Here is a 17363-nt window from a genome sequence, read left to right on the forward strand (position 1 = left end):
TTAGTTCTTAAGAAGATATTTTTGATTAATACAAAAGAAAAGAGAGAAAAATTAGATTTCATATTAGTAGCTATTACCTACGTGCTTTTAGAGAATCAAAATGCAAAATGAATTTGGAGCCATGTTGCATTTATAATCTACCACTCCCTAGTGCTTTGGCTTTTTAAAAAAATATATATATATATTATGTATTAGATTAAAGTTCCAAATAGTGTATAATTATATGAAACTTAACAGATGATATACTCAATACATCAAAAGGAAAATGATAAAAATAATATTATATGGGATTTTATTATGTTTAACTTTTTCCTTCCTTGCCATTTTAATCACTGCATTTCCCTTACAATTATGGTTTAAATTTTTTATTTGTACCACATTTCATGTTTACATTGTAGAGAAAAAATTAATAATAAGATAAATAAGAGTATTTTCCATGAACAATCCTTACACTAATATCCCAAAGTTTTCAGCTTTCAGTATTTCACAAGTATTTACTACTTAAATCAAATTGAATGCTTGTATGTTAGTCTCCTGTTTTTCTTTGAAAAAAAAGAAAATGTCCCAAGGCTATGAACCACATTCCCATAATTACACTAATGAAGCTGAGTTTCCTAATGCATTCAATCATAAAATCGGTTTCTGACTACTAGCTGCCTTCAAACGAGAAACTGGTTTTCATAGCCACAGGGCAATTCAGACAAAAATAACAAATATTATAATTTAAATTGAATGTGAAACTTCCTAATTTTATATATTTCCCATTGCTCTCTAGGAAATCCCTGTTCACATGCAATATTGAAAAGCATAAAAGGAAAAACTGGGGATTCTGTCCACTAGAACAAATTAGAAACAGAGATTGCTTATTTTTCTTTTCCCATCTAGTTTGATTAATGGTAATTTTGTGTTTATATTCAGCATGGTTCTTCCCCATGCTATTTTTTTTTCAACTATGCAAGTTAAATTCAGGTCATTACTGCCACAGTCAGAACCACAATATAAGAAACATATCAAGAGGAACAGGTGTCATGTGTCCTAGTGCCAGGCCCTCATAGATAACGTGACCTTTTAGGCAGGAACGTTCACTGGACAGTTCATCAGTGACAAGCAGGAGCAAGACTTCAACATATATTCTATTAATATTTATTGGACACCTTACTTAAGCCACACACTGAGCTCGATCCAGGGAATATAAATCAATGAACATGTTACCTCTGCCTCAGGGCATTTATAATCTACCAAGTACTTGCAAGTCCTCCAGGTCTAGATAAGCAGGAAGGCTCCAGAATTTTGGAAATCAGGGGTTTAGCAAAGCAGCACTATTGTGACAATTGTGAGACAATTGTGGGACAATTGTGACCTCTTATCCTAAGACAAAAGTATTTTTGTCTGTGCTCATGTTTTCCTATCTGCTGAGGGGTCCTTCCTAGCCGTCAGAGTTCCCTGGAACAGAAGAGGGCTGAGCTATGCTGTGAACCCTGAGGTTGGCTGAAATGGGCACAAAGATGTTGGAGGCACTTCTGAAATACAGTTGTAGACCTCTAAAGACAAACTTGAATATCTTTAAGAAATTAAAAATAAAAAAAGATCACTCTTTGCATTTTAGTTGGGAGATTTTGTATTACCCTGTCTGCGAGTTCTCTGATGATTTCCCTTGGCACACTGGGTTTATAAACAAGCTTGCCAAAGATGTACTTCATTTTTGTCTATGCTTAGAAGGCTAACATTTCCCCTTTCTTACAGTTTTAATTACTTTCCTTGCATTACCCCATTGTTCTGACATGTTATCTAATTTTTTCATCTATGCCTTTAATATATTAATAAGTTATTTAAAATTCTCTACCTGATCATTCTAACATCTGTCACATCTGAGTCTCATTCTTACAATTGCTTTGACTCTTTAGAGTACATTTTATCTTGCCTTTCGGTGTGCCTTGTAATGTTTTGTGGAAAGGTAGACATGTTTTAGAAAGAGGAGCTGAGATAAATAGGTCTTTAATGTGAATATTTATGTTTATCTGGCTAATAGATAGGTTCTGTTTGAAATTTGTTGTAGTTACAGATACCAGAGGCTTCAAATTCAGTTAGAGTACTTTTTTTTTTTTTTATGTCTTCCCTCTTATTTGTTATTGGGTCTTCCCTTGTTCTCAAATAGAGTCTGTTTCTTAGTGATCTTTTGGCTTTAACTCTCTGATACTATTCTGGAGCCCTTTCAGTGTGATGCTAAGGTGTTGGGAGGAAGAGAATTGTACAATTCTATAAATTCTTTTTCTTGGGGCTGTGTTTCCATCCCTTTTCCAGGCAAGTTTAGCTGTTACTCTTATCCCTGCCTCTGGCTGTGGTCTTCAAAATCTGTTACCTTGAAGTCCTGTTCCATGTTGACAATGTTTTCTCCCTTAAGTTAGAGAGCAAATATTGAGGAGACTGGATGGCGGAGTACTTCCCTTTCTGCAGCGGGAATAAGGTTTTAGAGTCGCACTCAAAGCCGTTTTCTCTGGAGCGTTGGTATTTATTACGGAGAGTCTCCAGGTGTGTTTTACAACAGTCAGAGCCGCAAGGAAGGTTTTTGGACCCTCATCGTGAGAACCTCCTGGAATTCCTTGAGTGAAATCCTACTTAGGTATCCACGTCCCTAAGATTGGAGCCTCCGAAAGTTCTGCATTCTCATGCTCGTCTACACTCAGCCCCCAGTGATGCACCAGTATTACCATCTAGTAATTTCTGCCAGTTTGTGGTTCCACAGGCTCCTTCTTTGGTGATCAGGTTTTGATGTGATGGTCTGGACCCAGCTGTATCTCTCTAGTTCATAGCAGTGTTTGCCCTGCAACCTCAGTTCTCTAATGGGTCCAGGAAAAGTCACTGATTTTTAATTTGTCATGAATTTTCTTGTTGAAAAGATGGATGTGATGATGTTCAAGGTTTTTATATGTCAGAGTTGAAAGCAGAAGTATCTTCATTTTTCTTTTTATCTAAGTCAAGCTTGTGGCAACACTGATGATATTAACATCCTGGAAATGTCTGCCCACAGTGCAGTATTAGAAAGCGGATTTGCGATTAATATTGAAGGCAAATTATGTTCAAGATTTTGAAGTAAAAACCTAACTTTTTCAGAAAATTACAAAGGAAGGTGTATATTACTGGAAGGCAGATATAGGAATAAAAGAATGAAGAATATTTGAGTGTAAAGCCCTTTATTAATGTTTATTTCCAAGATGGGCGTTTATTTTGTTTGGAACTGCACACTTCTACCTTGAAATAAATGGATATGACTGCCTGTAAGGTAACCGTTAGCTCTTGAAAGACTATAGACGTTATGATCATCTATCCCCCATGGTAGTTGTCCTATTACTTTAATAGTGTAATAACATTAAAGAGATTTTATTATTTCTAAAAATAAGTTGTTAATTAAAGCTCTGCAACCTTATATAATGTGTAAGTGTGCTTGCTTGTACTTAATGTATTTCATATGATTTATACTGGCTGCTAGAAAGACAAATGTAAATTATCTATTTATTTATCTATCAATCATCATCATCATCTTCATCTGTATATGGGCCTGAATTATTCTTTCCTGATTAAATATCATGGAACTTTAGCACATGACTGTTAGGGCAATTGTTCTTGGTTATATATTATCAATTTTATTTATTCACAGACAGTTTTTCTTTTGCTGATAGGTTTAATCCTCTCTGCTTTAGTTAGCAGGGCAGAAATTTGACTTTTCAATAGTAAAATACTACTATGTTACAAAGTGTGAATGAATTGGTGTAGGCTACTGGATGGCTCATTGGTAGGGTATGACATAATTTTTTGTGATTACCATATTTCTAGTGAAACAGATATTAAATTAAAATTTACATTTATTTTAAAGTAGAAAAATATAAGAAATTACATCAGATGATTATGTTAAAAATCAAGTCTACAAATATCTGGTAATAAAGTAAGCATGTATGTTTTAAGTGACTCACTGTGTACCTTCAGGTACACTGAGTTTCTTTGCCATATCTCATTGAAACCCAGTAATAACCCTGTAACTTGGGGACTTTCATTAACTCCATTTTATAGATAAGGAATGTAAGTTTCAATGATATATTTAAATTGCTCAAAATCATAAAGCAAACAAGTGGTTGACCTATGATTCACACTCATGAACTATGATTCAAGAACCTACATTTTAACCATTTTAACCACATTTGGAGGCTACTCACTCCCAATACCTCTCATAATGTCCCCTTGGAAATATACACAAGGGTAACTTACAGCATAATATTTTGGCAGTCAGTTTTATGGCAAATTTGGTACCAAGGTTTTGTGCAGTGACACCCTCAGGGGCTATTGTGTCTTCTAAGACCATCTGCCCCTGTATTAAATGGCTTCTGTCCTCTGCGGTACTATGAGACTAATCCCCGGCCTGAGTTTTCTGGGCTTTCTAAGACTTTGCTGGAATAAATCACTTGTTTAATATTTCCCAAGATGTGACTTATGGAACACTTATCCCACATAAATGTTCTACCGTAAGTAAATAAATAAGACATCACCATCGTATGGAATACTAAGTATAGATTTTAATTTACATTCTATGGTAACATCTGTAAACATTATATTCTTTCCTTATATTTTGCTAAACTGTTTAATTTTTCTAATTTTTAAAAATAATTTAAACTGTATCCTCTATGCAATAAGTATAGATGTGCTCACCTCCCAATATGGCTAATGCCTCTGCACCTCTCCTTGAGTTCAGCCCTTCATTTGCATCAGAAGTAGCCACTGTTCTGAATTGGGGTTTTAAAGTTTCCGTGTATTTCTCATATTACATACATATGTATTTTTAAACAATATATACTGTTTTTTTCATGTTTTATATATGATGTCGATGAAATAATGCCAGTTATCCTGCAACATGTTTATGTCACTATACAACATTTATGAGACCCATCCCTATTGAATGGATACATGATGTTTGTTCTCCTTTTCCCACAGAGGGATAGTGTTCCCCTGTGTTGATATGTCAAGTGTATTTATTGCCAAGTAAGTGGATTTTTCTCTGATTTACGTTTTTGAGGGTCAGATTGCCCATCACCTGCTTTATTACTAGCTGCAAAATTGTCTCCTAGAAATGTTTGTACCAATGCGAGGGAACCTCCTTTCACACCTATAACCATTCTTCATCCCATTTTCTCTTTTTTTGTCATGGAGTATCTGCCGGTCCACTGAGAATATACTCGTCTAATTACAGCCGCAGAGTCAGTGTGAAAGAATTCCATTACTGGACAAGGAAGTCTTTTTCCTTAGCTAATTCATCGTGGATTCCCACGTGAACCACCTCTTCCAATATTGTCTTAGTACTTGATTGCTGACATTTTGATCCCCACTTAATACATTCCTTTAATGTTAATATTTGGTTACTTAGGGAAAGGGACCATAGGTTTAGTATTTTATTGCAACTCTCTGATCTACGTGGGCGCAGTTCTTTTCTCCCATTCCTCATCTAGAACACCCATGTATAGTTAAGTAGTTGGGCAAATATTCTGAGGGCAGTTATGACTTACTGACAACATAGCCCTTTACTCTGAGCCTCTTTTCTTTTTTCAGTTGCTAGGAATTACAGTCATTTCTTCTGCAGTCTTAACTCTGCTGCCCTGCATGTTGGACTGGGGAATGCAGGCGCTGGGGCTGGTGGGCAAGCCACATAAACCTAGTGATGGTGTCTTCTTTCAGGGGTTGAAACTCACTCACTTCCTCTCTTTTGGTCACTCTACTCCCTGCTTGCAAGGAGTTGTATTTTATATTTTGTCCAGCCTGTGGGCCAAAAATAAATAAAAAAATTTGAAAAAGAATAAAAATTGCCTGTGGACTTTCAGGCAAAAATGGAATATTTATTTTGTACATTACATTTTTTAGCAGAAGTTCTTATCTATTTTTATTTGTTTGTTTGCCTGCTTTGCTGGCCTGCATTAAATACTCTGTTGCATTATTTACTGTTGCAAGTTAGTCAGAATAACTGGCCTTGTTATCACTGATCTGTTGAGAATATGGACATTTTTATGGAGAAAGATTTATGTGCTCTGTATTTGGCATAATTAAAATAGTTTTTACTTACAGTTTTCTATATTTAACTCTGTTTCAATCTTTTCAATAATAGCCTAATATTTAGGTCCTTGTGTTTAGCGTTTAATAAGCACACGGTTGATAACAGAAGTCAGGTAAAGGCCCACAAACTTGATGACAGCTAAGATAGTCTTAGCACTTACATTTTTCCTCTGTGTATTTTTGGCAAATTTTTGTTTCTGAAATTGATATTTTGACTACTTTGTAATTTGATGACGGCAACAAGGAATCATCAGGGTAATCGCCACACGTGGATTACTTGAATGGTGATCATTTAGGTAATGTTTTTGTTGTTTTTCTCAAATGGACAAGAGCTTGATATCTTCATTGATCTGTGCTTCAAAATTTTAACGTTACTCGTGAGATGACTGGGGCTCATTCTCAGTCAAACAAAAAAAAAAGCAAATGTGATTCTGCATATCAGAAAGCGTGATACGGCCCCATGCAAAGATCCCCAAGGAAGTGGCGGTGAGGTGGCCTTGTAGAGTCACTGACCAGCCTGAAGATGACTTGTCTTATCTTGGGAAGCAGTGACCCAGGAGTGGAGGTCTTTGTAATAACTTCCTGTGGCACTAATGATGCTAAGACCTGGTATATCCTCTTTTACTTGGATTCAGTAGATTTTACTTCACTATTAACTTCCTTTGTTGCTTGCACACACTGTCAGTCTGCTCCCCAGCTTAAAACCAGGGGAGCCTCTAGATTGTGTGAGTGTATAGAGACAAAATAGGCCAGGCTATCTCACAGCAACAAGCATGATTACTTTTGAGTTTTCGTTGTTGCTGTTCAACTCACAATGCACTTCTGTTTCTGAATGCCGGGGGAATCTGGTACCAAGCTATACACCAGCTGTTAAAGGATTCTCCCCGAGGTCACACATCACTGGCTAAAGAAAGTCATGTGGAAGGAAGCCAGGAACAGATACCCACCCTATGCCCAGAGGAAAAATAAACTGAGTATCTGTGAACTACTGTGATCCCTGTAGCAGTGAGTGGAAGGTCCTAACATAGCTCATTCACGCCTTCTAACACTAGCGTTTATACAGTTTGGAGAGCGCGGCATAAGCCTTTGTTTTAACTGGTGAACAAGAACATCTGGGGTCTGAAATACTATTACGTCTCTTTCTGAGGCTAAACACTAATGATTCTTTTTACAAGCTGGAAAAATAACTATTAATAAATATTAACAAACGTTTATAATCTTTATAAAATCAATCTGAACAGAGAACCGTGGAAGTAGAGGGCTTTTTTCTTTGGAGTATTATTACAGACACATGGCTTTTGTTTTGCTTTGTTTTATTTTTGGCAGGTTCAACTAATTTTCCTTTCAATTAATACAATATATTTTCTTGCTTTCTGGCACTAAGTTATTTCCTGCCCACACTGTATCCCCCAACTCCAGGTAGGAATAGGAGATTTTCTGAGGAGCTCAGGTTCTCTTTAGAGGAAAATAATGTTGAAAATAAAAATCTAAGTGTTTGGGATAATTAGTATAACTGAGGTGGCAATACTTCTAAGCCATAATACTGAATAGAGCTAGAAAGATAGAATAAATAATGATGTTTTCTTGGTTTTCGCCAATATTAAATTTGAACACCTATTTAATTTCTAATCCATAATGCAAATTCTAACCTAACTGAAAAGGTTGGACCTTAACAAGTATCATCATAATCTGTAAATCTAACAAGTACAAGTTAATAAATCTATTTGACAGATAGTGAGCTACAATAGCGTATATAACCCTTGGTTATGGTGGAACACAGCCGTCAGTTTGGTATTCAGGATCACTGTGCTCATAGAGCTTTTAAGTAGAACTTTACTCACCCCCAAAATAAAGTTTTTAACATCCTTTTATCTTTGCTGAGTCACCAGATATTATATCTCTTTCACACCCACCTTATTACCAACTTAATATAACTAGATAGATTAATTCATAAAAAATAATGTGCTTACATTACAGAATTTTAAGGCTTTTAAACCTACAGTTTTAAAATGTGTAAAATCAATTATGTATATAATAAGAAACTATGAGAATTAATTACATACTTTACTAACTTCTGGAGTTACAGAGAGTGAAGATGCTTGCAAACTGAAAGTATGTGGTTTGACTCTTGCTCCAGGTTTTTTATTTGGCTCAGAACATATAGTTCTAAGAAATGTTTCGCCAAATAACAGTTATTCAAAAAAGGTGTACTTTACTTCTTCAACCAGAGAAAAGATGCAACATTTCAATGAAATAATGGAACATAGAAACACATAAATATTTTTTATCTTCTAGGAACCAATAATTCAGATACAACTAATCAAAGTTGTAAAATTATCAGTTATTTCTAGAATATAGGGTATAAAATTTTTAGTTTCCCAGGCTATATTTGAATATTTTTATGTCAACATTTTATTAGGTAAAATCCAAAATTCATTTAGAGGTGTTACAAAATATAAAATATGCACAAATGCACATAAAAACATTATGAAATAAATGTTAATAATTTAAGAAAGTATGAAAACAAAACTGCAGAACATTAAGGGAATTAATTTTGTAAGTTCACATAATTTGAAACATTCTGAGTTTCATAGGAGTCTTATTATCAAAGTCTTCACTTCATTAAATTAAAGAATAAATTATTTGCAAACCCCTGTTTACATTTAAATATCCTTAAATGGGTAACATCTGATTTTCAAAGATATACAAATGATTATAATTTTACTTTTTTTTGCTAAAATATGACTTTGTCATAATTTCAACTGTCATACTTTCCCCCCTAGTCTTTCATTGTAACTGTTACATCAGGTGAACACAAAATTAGGTGGCCTTTTAAAATCAAATCCCATAACAATTAAACTTCTCTGTTTTATTTTATTTTATAACATTAAGTAATTCAGATTAAAATCAATTTTGTTGAGTCTGTTTTACCGTTATTCTTTGCAACATATGAATAATTCTTTCCTCTTGTTCTCACCTCCTTCTTCTTGTATTAATAAACCATGTCGATAAATGTATTTGTAATTAGTACTTATAAACATTTAAGTAAATATTTTACTTTTATGGATAAGAGAGTTTTCAGCTTTTTCTTTTTTTTCTACCAGAGACACCTTAAGAAATGGTAGTTTTTTTCAGTTGTTTGATCTCTACCTCTGTCAGCGAGCATTTTGAAGGCTATCTACCCTTGCCGTGATGTCAGCTTGAGTGTCTTACTTCGTTTCTCTGTTATGCATGTAACTTAGCAGGAACATTAAGGCTGCTTCAACCAAATTTAGGTACCTCCCACTTTCCCCAATCAGCAACTAATAAAGAGGAGAAAGAATATTATGCTGGAAATACAATTTTAATTCAAAACATAGTTTAAATATAAACATACATTTTTTTCTCACAAATATAATTAATATGCATTGATTTTTTTCTGGTTAGACGGTTTAGAGCTGAATAAAAATGTTTTAATTTTCTACACAAGTTACATTTTACATGAAGAAAATTACCTTAAGGTTTAGTGCTCTGAATCCTAATATCTTTAATTCTGTTAATAATCTGTACCAATTAGAATTTAAATATGCAGATTTCTCAAAAAAGTGTGTCTCATTTAAAAGGCTGTAAAGATCATATCATTGCTGTGTTAGATGGGATCTGAATAGTTACTCGGTTATTTTTCCAGTGAAAATTCTAGAAATGTGCCTAAGAGCTTTGCTATGTAGATTATAACTACAAGGTTCAGTTTCATTTTAAGGCTTGCAACCTTTTAAAGTAAAATTCCTTGCCTATTTTTAGTAAATAGTCTTTTTGAGGAATACGACAAAAAGTGAGAAAATGTAATTGAAACAAATGATATGTAATATTCTCCTTCCCCCGTTAACTCTTTAACTCTTTTGGGTGAATTCCCTCTTTTTTTTTGACCACAGAAGAGAAGGAACAGTGATGATGGAACAGAGACTAGAATAATGTGGTCGCAGGCCAGGGACAGCTGGCAGCCATCAGTGCTGGAGGAGACAAAGAACGGTTCTCCCATGGAGCCTCAAGAAGTTAGCAGCCCTGTTGAGACCTTCATTTTAACACGGTAAGACTCACTTTGAATTCCTGAGCTCTAGACTGTTAAGAGAATACATTTCTGTTACGTTTGTTCTAATTTATTGTAGCGGCAACAGGAAACATACAAACATGCATACATACGTACATATACTACTTAATTTCTTTAATAATTGAAAAAAATTCAATTATATTTTCAAATGTGTTCAGTCTTTGTGAATGTTATACCTGCACTTTTAAAGTGTATTCCACAGTTATTGACTGCAGTCTTGTAATCATAAATTTAAGATTTCTTGGTGGGGAGGGGTTGTTAGTATGTTCTATCGATAAGGATTTTTCTTCTACAGTGTTGTTCCCATTATAACTATAGACGTATTACTTCTGCTTCTGTATTTATCAATGTTTGCATTGTCTACTTGAGGTTGTAGTAGTAAGTGAAGAAAAAGTTTAAATTGTGTATCTTCCTCAGGAGTACAACATTATCATTACTAAGAGTGTCAAACAATGCTAACTGATCGCCAAACGCATGTCCTCATCTTCCAAGGCACAAAGCTAAACTACATTTATTAGCCTCTCCTAAAGTTAGATGTTGCCATGTGACAGTTTCATGCAATTAAGTGTAAGCAGAGTGATGGGTATCACATCCATCCTGGCCCATGAACGTACCAATTTGCCTTCCCCATAGGACAGTTAGACATGAAGTCTCAGGATGACACTGATAGCCAAATTCTTAAGACAGAAAAGACTGTGGAAGTCAGGGTTCTTGAATGCTTGTGTGGAGTAAAACGTCCTGACTTTTTAAATTGCAGCCAACTAGAAAATCCCACCCTGATACATTGCATGAAGGAGAAGTAAACATTCATTGGGCTAAATCACTGATGTGAAGTTGAGTGTCAGAAACTTATATTCTATTAATTTTCATGTCTGCTCTTAGTTTCTAGCAGTGTGTTTCACCTGAAAGTCTATTCCTTAATTTATGCATTTTAATAAGTGACATTTTATTATTTCATATTTTGTATCTTTGATTTCCTTTTGGGAATTTTTGGTATGATTCTGCTGTCCACTATGTTGGCTGTGATTCATGGTGCAGTGTTTCCTTGTGTACTTTGTTATTTTTGAATGTGACATCAGGTTTCTTGGAACATATTGGATAGAAATTATTTGAGTTCTGAAATGAAGGTAGGTTCACTTTGAAAAAAACTTTCTTTCATGCTTGTATCTTAGGAGATTATTCGTGAGAAACAAATATTCTCAGAAAGCTCGAGGACTGTTCTATCCCTTAGACGTCAAGGAAGGCACAGTTCTATACGTTTTCTGAGACAGGGCTGTACATTAAATGACGTATTAGTGACAGTTTACGCAGTCCAGATCTAATCATCGTCTTGGCCTCTTACAAAGTCAGGAAGGAATGTTATCTTTTGAGGAGCTGTCTTGCTGATGCTGGCAGAATGTTGCTCTTCATGGTCGAGCAGGTTTTTCTTCCGATGCGGGGGGGTCTGGTGGACTCATAATGCAGATACACATTGTACAGTGTGGGGAGAGGGGAGGCCAAAGGGCAGAGAAAATATTTTTATGTTTAAATTTGTCTCGTCTTGCCATAAAATAGGAATTTTATTTCACAAAGTCAAATATGCTTTGGAAGTTATGGGTAGTGACTACGGGAGCAATTTATTTTATTTGTATAAGTTTCCCTGGAGTCATTTATTTACATCACAAGGGGTAGTTGACTGTGGGACCTTCTATTCTCTCCCCAGAGAAGGTCTATTTCTGTTAGAGAGATAAGGACCCCCCCACCCCCACCCCCAGTCCTTCTCTGCAGGAGAGGACAGGCAGCTGTGTAAGCTCCAAGATTCAAAATGTCAAGGTTCCTCTCCTCTGACACGGAACCCCCTGAATGCACGGGCTGCTTTGGGCTCTCGCTGTCTTGTCCAGTGAGTGACCAAAATGTGCCTGGGCCATCCAGGACATTCTGCATGTGATCAACTCTGTCGCTGAGTCAAAAACCTGTTTTTATCAGGATAAGATAAATAAGTATAGATACAAAAAGTCAACAATTATACTGAACTGTTTTTAACTAAATTCCTCTCTTGGAATAGTGTGACTTTATTCTGCAAATTCATGTGAGGGCTAGTTTCTGACGGTTAGCTTTCATTGTTTTCTGTTCTCTAGCTTTGGTGAAGATTCTCCTTTGAATCTGATCCCCTCTGTCCCTGGAACCTGTGAAAACGGAAGCCCCCCCCCCCCTTTCTGTCCGCCGACTCCTGCTGTTCCTGGTCCACTGAGTTTCCTGGGTAGTTTCCGTCCTGTGTACACTACGCTTTCTTGCCAGTTCTTTAGCTCCTTTAAGTTTTATTTTCTAGACATCAAAGTTATTTGCAGTTGAAATATTGCCATGACTGCATGGTCTCCCATATTTACTGAAGTAGATAAGCAAGCTATCTGAAGTCATCTCATTTCTTTATTTAAAAAAAAGAAAACTTGGTAAATGAGTGTTTAGCGTATTAAACAATGTCTGTGTAGGAGGGAAGGGTGAATACTGGATTTTTAAGACAATAGAGAACTATATGTAACTGCAGTGTGGATTTATGTCATTATACATTTGTCAAGACCCGTACAACACTAAAAGCAAACACTAATGTCAACTATTAAATTTAGTTAATAATGATATAGAAATATTGGCTCATCAAATGCAACAAACGCACCACACTAATGCAAGAGACTGATAACAGAGGAAGTTGGGGGAGAGACAAGAGGGTGTGTGGGAACTCTGTTTCTCCTGTTCAGTGTTGTTGTAATCCTAACACCAGTTCAAAAAATGTCTACTGATTAAAATGTTTTAAAATGTATCAATGACTGTTTCAGTAAAAGTTCTTTACTGAGCACTATTGAAATTTGTGGATTATGATGTAACTACAGTTTTATAGAAGGCAGAATCAAAGTACTTAATGGCTCACTTTCTACTACTTTTATTTTTCATTTTATTAACTCAATGTTTAGAATTTAAAATTTATGATTATGAAGTTGGAGATCATTGAAAGAAATTTAACAATTTATAAATGCAGTTTATTTTTTGTGTGGGTTAATCGCTAACCAGCGGGACTGCAGGTAATGGATCTGTTTTCTAGCACTTGACAAATTAGGCAGAATTTTGTGTTCTGCCTCATTATCAAGATAAAATCTCTGTCATAGGACATGGAAAAAAAATGAACTTAGAAACTTAGAAATAAAAGTAGTATTTTTGAAGAACAATTATTCATTTATATAAATCAGTTTATTTCAGAATATATAGTCAATTAATTTAAAATATTGAAACTGTAGAATGGAAATAAAGAAATTCATAATTTTATATTAGTATGAATTAAAAATATATAGACCATATAAATATTATTTTTGAATGTAATTTTTCAAATATGCAAATATGTATCAATTTCTTAATTTAAAAATCATAATCAAACATTAAATAATCAAATATGGGATTTTCTTAAACTTGTAAAAAATGGTATATAATTCATCAGTATGAACACTTTGTATTATACCTTCATCAGTTTCTATGACTGTGAGTAAAATAATGATAACTCAATTTTTATCTGTCTTAAGCTTTAAAAACACTAGTAATACAGCTTCCTGAACTGCACTGTGTGAGACTGAGAATACAATAGTTATATATATGTTTTGAATAAAGACATGGATGATAACCTATTTATGTAGGGTTAAATTAGAATCATGTAGATAAAAAGTTTTTAAAAATTGAAAAAAGATCTTTTTTTCTTATGCTCTATTTAAGTAAAATTGGAAAAGATTGTATAGTTTAACAGACTTCCTCCATTATAGTTCATTCTTTAAGGCAATAAAGGTCAAAATTAGATCAATTTTATCAGAACAAAGTACTAATTTTAAAAATTACATTCAATCATCTACATCTAAGAAGATGGTAATATTCCAAGGATAGTGATAAATGAAGCTAGCCTGGTGTAAAATTTAATCATCCTTTGAGAAATTGCAAACTTCTTTTCTATGCCATAGTTACAAGTTTTTTTTTTTCTATAATGGCTTGACAGCTGAATTGGACCTAATTGACTGTACATTATGTCAACATAGTTGCTTTTCAGATGTAAGCAGGCCATAATAATATTTTATTGTTCTTGATTCAGACTACATTGATGTTAAAACCTTGTCACAATGTTTTCAAATGAAAGATTTTAATTTTTGTAATTTTAGTTTTTTCTCCATAAATTTACATTTAGTCGCATATGAACAAGCTTAATAACTGTAATTTACATCCACAGATTTACGTATTCATATGTGGAGTATTTAATATTGCCAGAGAAAATAGAAGGTTATAAATTCAGTCTGTAGTTTATACTGACTCCATAAACTGTAAGAACACAGTAAAAAAAAAAAAAAAAAAAACCATGATGGATACTAAAATCAAGGAAACAGTTTTGCAAACTACAGTGTCTAATTTATAGATGAAAGAGATTCACTATTAATTCTGGATTATCTTTTAGAAGTACCTGCAGAATAACACATGTGAGCATTATTCTTTCTGTTTTTAATTATTTCATGAAATTTACTACTAGTTCATTGTATGTTAAAATTTTTCATAACAGGCAAACCTTTCAATCTAATGTTTTTAAAGGATGTAAGTTGATATAAGATTTTGAATGAAATAGCTCCATCTTTTCCACTAACCACAGATCACATAACTAATTCATCAGAGGTAGCTCTTTTCCTACTGATCTATACATAGTTGATTATCTACGTCCTGATGTATATTTTAGTGTCTTTTGATTATATAGGCAGAGTTGTTTTACACTGATGTTATTCCTTTTAAAGTCTCATAATGAAATTTATTTGAATGGCCCTCAATAACACTGGAGTTAGTTGCTATCCTTTTAGAAAAGACAATTATTTTGAAGGGTTAAAATCAACTGCAAAAGAATGCCAGAATTATAATATTACCATTTTTTATATATTGTTAATAATAACGTTCATTTTGGAAGTGACAAGATGTCAATAGCTTAACAGTTACTTTAACATTATGAATTACTATTGAAGATTTTTCTCAGTGTTTATGAGGTGTTATCTCATGCAGGCACTGTGGTACCCATTTTCTAAGTGAGCAAACTATAGCTTGGGGATGTTGAGTAACTTTTCCATGCAAATCAGACTCTCCAGCATACACTGTTAAGCACACCCATATGCCATCTCTAAAAATCAGAAGGATGATACTTCTTCATTGAAAATGTTATAATGCCAAACTCTTGCTGCTGTTTTCTATCCTCACCATTTCTTGGAGATAATTCTGAGCTAAATCTCTTACAAAAGAAGGAGCCAGATCCTTACCATTTTCATTTAACATTTTAAATTAAAACCATTCAAAAATATACAAAATAGTATAATAAAAAGCCATGTAATTAAATCCAGATTTAGCAATAATCATCTCATGACAAATTTTGCCTCATCTATATTTCTATCCGTCCTCATATTATTTTAAAGCTAATTTCAGATGTTATTTCATCAGATATATTTCATCTACCATCTCTCTCCTATCTATATATCCATGTATCTTTTTATAGTATTAAATAGAATGCACATTAACACTATGAAAACATTCATTTAATAACTTTAACTTCATACATCCAGTGTAGAAGATACTAATTAAAAAAATATATATTTGTATAGTTTTAATTTTGAATCAAGATTCAAAAAAGATTGACACATATGATTGGCTGACATACCTTGTGACTCTTTTAATCAATAGATTCCCTTCCCATCCTTCCCTGTTTTGTTTTTTAGTAATTTTTTTTAAGAAACTGGGTTGATTTTACCATAGAATTTTCCAGGCTCATTTTTTTGTTTGTTTGCATCTGTGAAGTGCAGTTTCCCAGCTGTTCTTCCATAACATTCCTGAAACAGGTTACTTGTGTTTAAAGGACTGATTAACTTCAGGTTCAGGGATGATAGAATGTTCTTCCCTCAGGTGATATGTGACACGCGACATGCGACATGCACACACCTCTCTTTTTCTGATTGTTAGCAGCCATTGGTGTTCAGTACCTGGATTCACAATATTTTAGGAATTGCAAAATTGTGGTATTTAATTCCACTATTAATTTTCAATTTAGTTGCTAAAATTCATTTAATAGTCACAGCTTCTCATCAAATATTTCATTACACTTATACTTGGTTTATGTTGGAAACCCATAATAAACGCTTGATTCCTTCCCTTAACTTTGCAGTTTTTAAAATAATGAGTTGATCCATTAGATTTTTCAAGAGGGGAAAAAACCTGTGGGTGTGTGTTTTAGTCTGTTTGAGCTACTGTAAAAAAAATTTACCGTAGAATGGGTGGCTTAAAGAAGAAACAGTTATTTCTCAGTTCTGGAGGCTGGGAAGTCCAAGATGAAAGCACTGGCAGATCACTGTCTGGTGGGGACACTGTTCCCACTAGATGGCCATCTATCTTCTCACTGTGTCCTACGTCACAGAAGGGGTAAGAGCATTCTCTGGGGTCTCTCTCTTTTTTTAAATTGAAGTCTTGTCAGTTACAGCGTGTCAGTTCCTGGTATACAGCGTAACGTTCTGCGGTATCTTTTATACAAGCACTAATCCCGTTCACCTGTGCTCTCCCCTCATGACCTAAGTACCACCCCGATACCATCATATTGAGGGGTTATGATTTCACAAGAACTTTGCAAGGAATACACATATTCAGGTCTTAACGGTGTATATATGTATATATGCAATTTTAAACATATATAAATATGTATATATACGTATACATGCATTTTTAGTTTTCAATCTATTGCTGTTATTATCCTTTTATCCTAAATGGGAGTTCAGCTTATGCTATATTTGTCCAGTGGGAGTCACCCCTAACGGGTGGAGAATCTTTTCAATTGGTGTGATTAGGTCCAGGGTCAGGCTCATCTTGCAGAACTCCTGTCCAGACTTGAAAGCAGCTATTTCTCCAGTGAGTATTTTAATAGAAAACATATTTAGATGCCAGTATTTTGGTGCTGGAAATGCTCATGGCTTTAGGGTTTTCTTTCTTTCCAGGCCTTTTCATTTGGAGACTAAAAAATAATGTGGTTTATTTGTTGTCAGCCTAACCTAGATTCACTTCCCTGCTCTCTCTGAAGGGAAAGAACGAATGTCCTCGGGCCGATTACTTCTGTGGTAGTTAAACCTCATCATATTCATATGTAAAATACAATGATAGTTTCTATCTTAGA

At 34.3% G+C, this 17363-nt stretch overlaps 1 long non-coding RNA gene across 1 annotated transcript in view; it reads left to right on the forward strand.

Annotated features, from left to right (window-relative positions):
* Window positions 1-17363, forward strand: part of LOC135318761 (uncharacterized) — a 122683-nt gene that overhangs the window by 61330 nt on the left and 43990 nt on the right. The window contains exon 2 of the long non-coding RNA XR_010377081.1: window positions 10002-10156. This is a non-coding gene — a long non-coding RNA (uncharacterized LOC135318761). The remainder of the gene's footprint in view (window positions 1-10001; window positions 10157-17363) is intronic.

This window comes from Camelus dromedarius, chromosome 21, assembly GCF_036321535.1.
Source record: "Camelus dromedarius isolate mCamDro1 chromosome 21, mCamDro1.pat, whole genome shotgun sequence".
In the NCBI taxonomy this organism is placed as follows: domain Eukaryota; kingdom Metazoa; phylum Chordata; class Mammalia; order Artiodactyla; family Camelidae; genus Camelus; species Camelus dromedarius.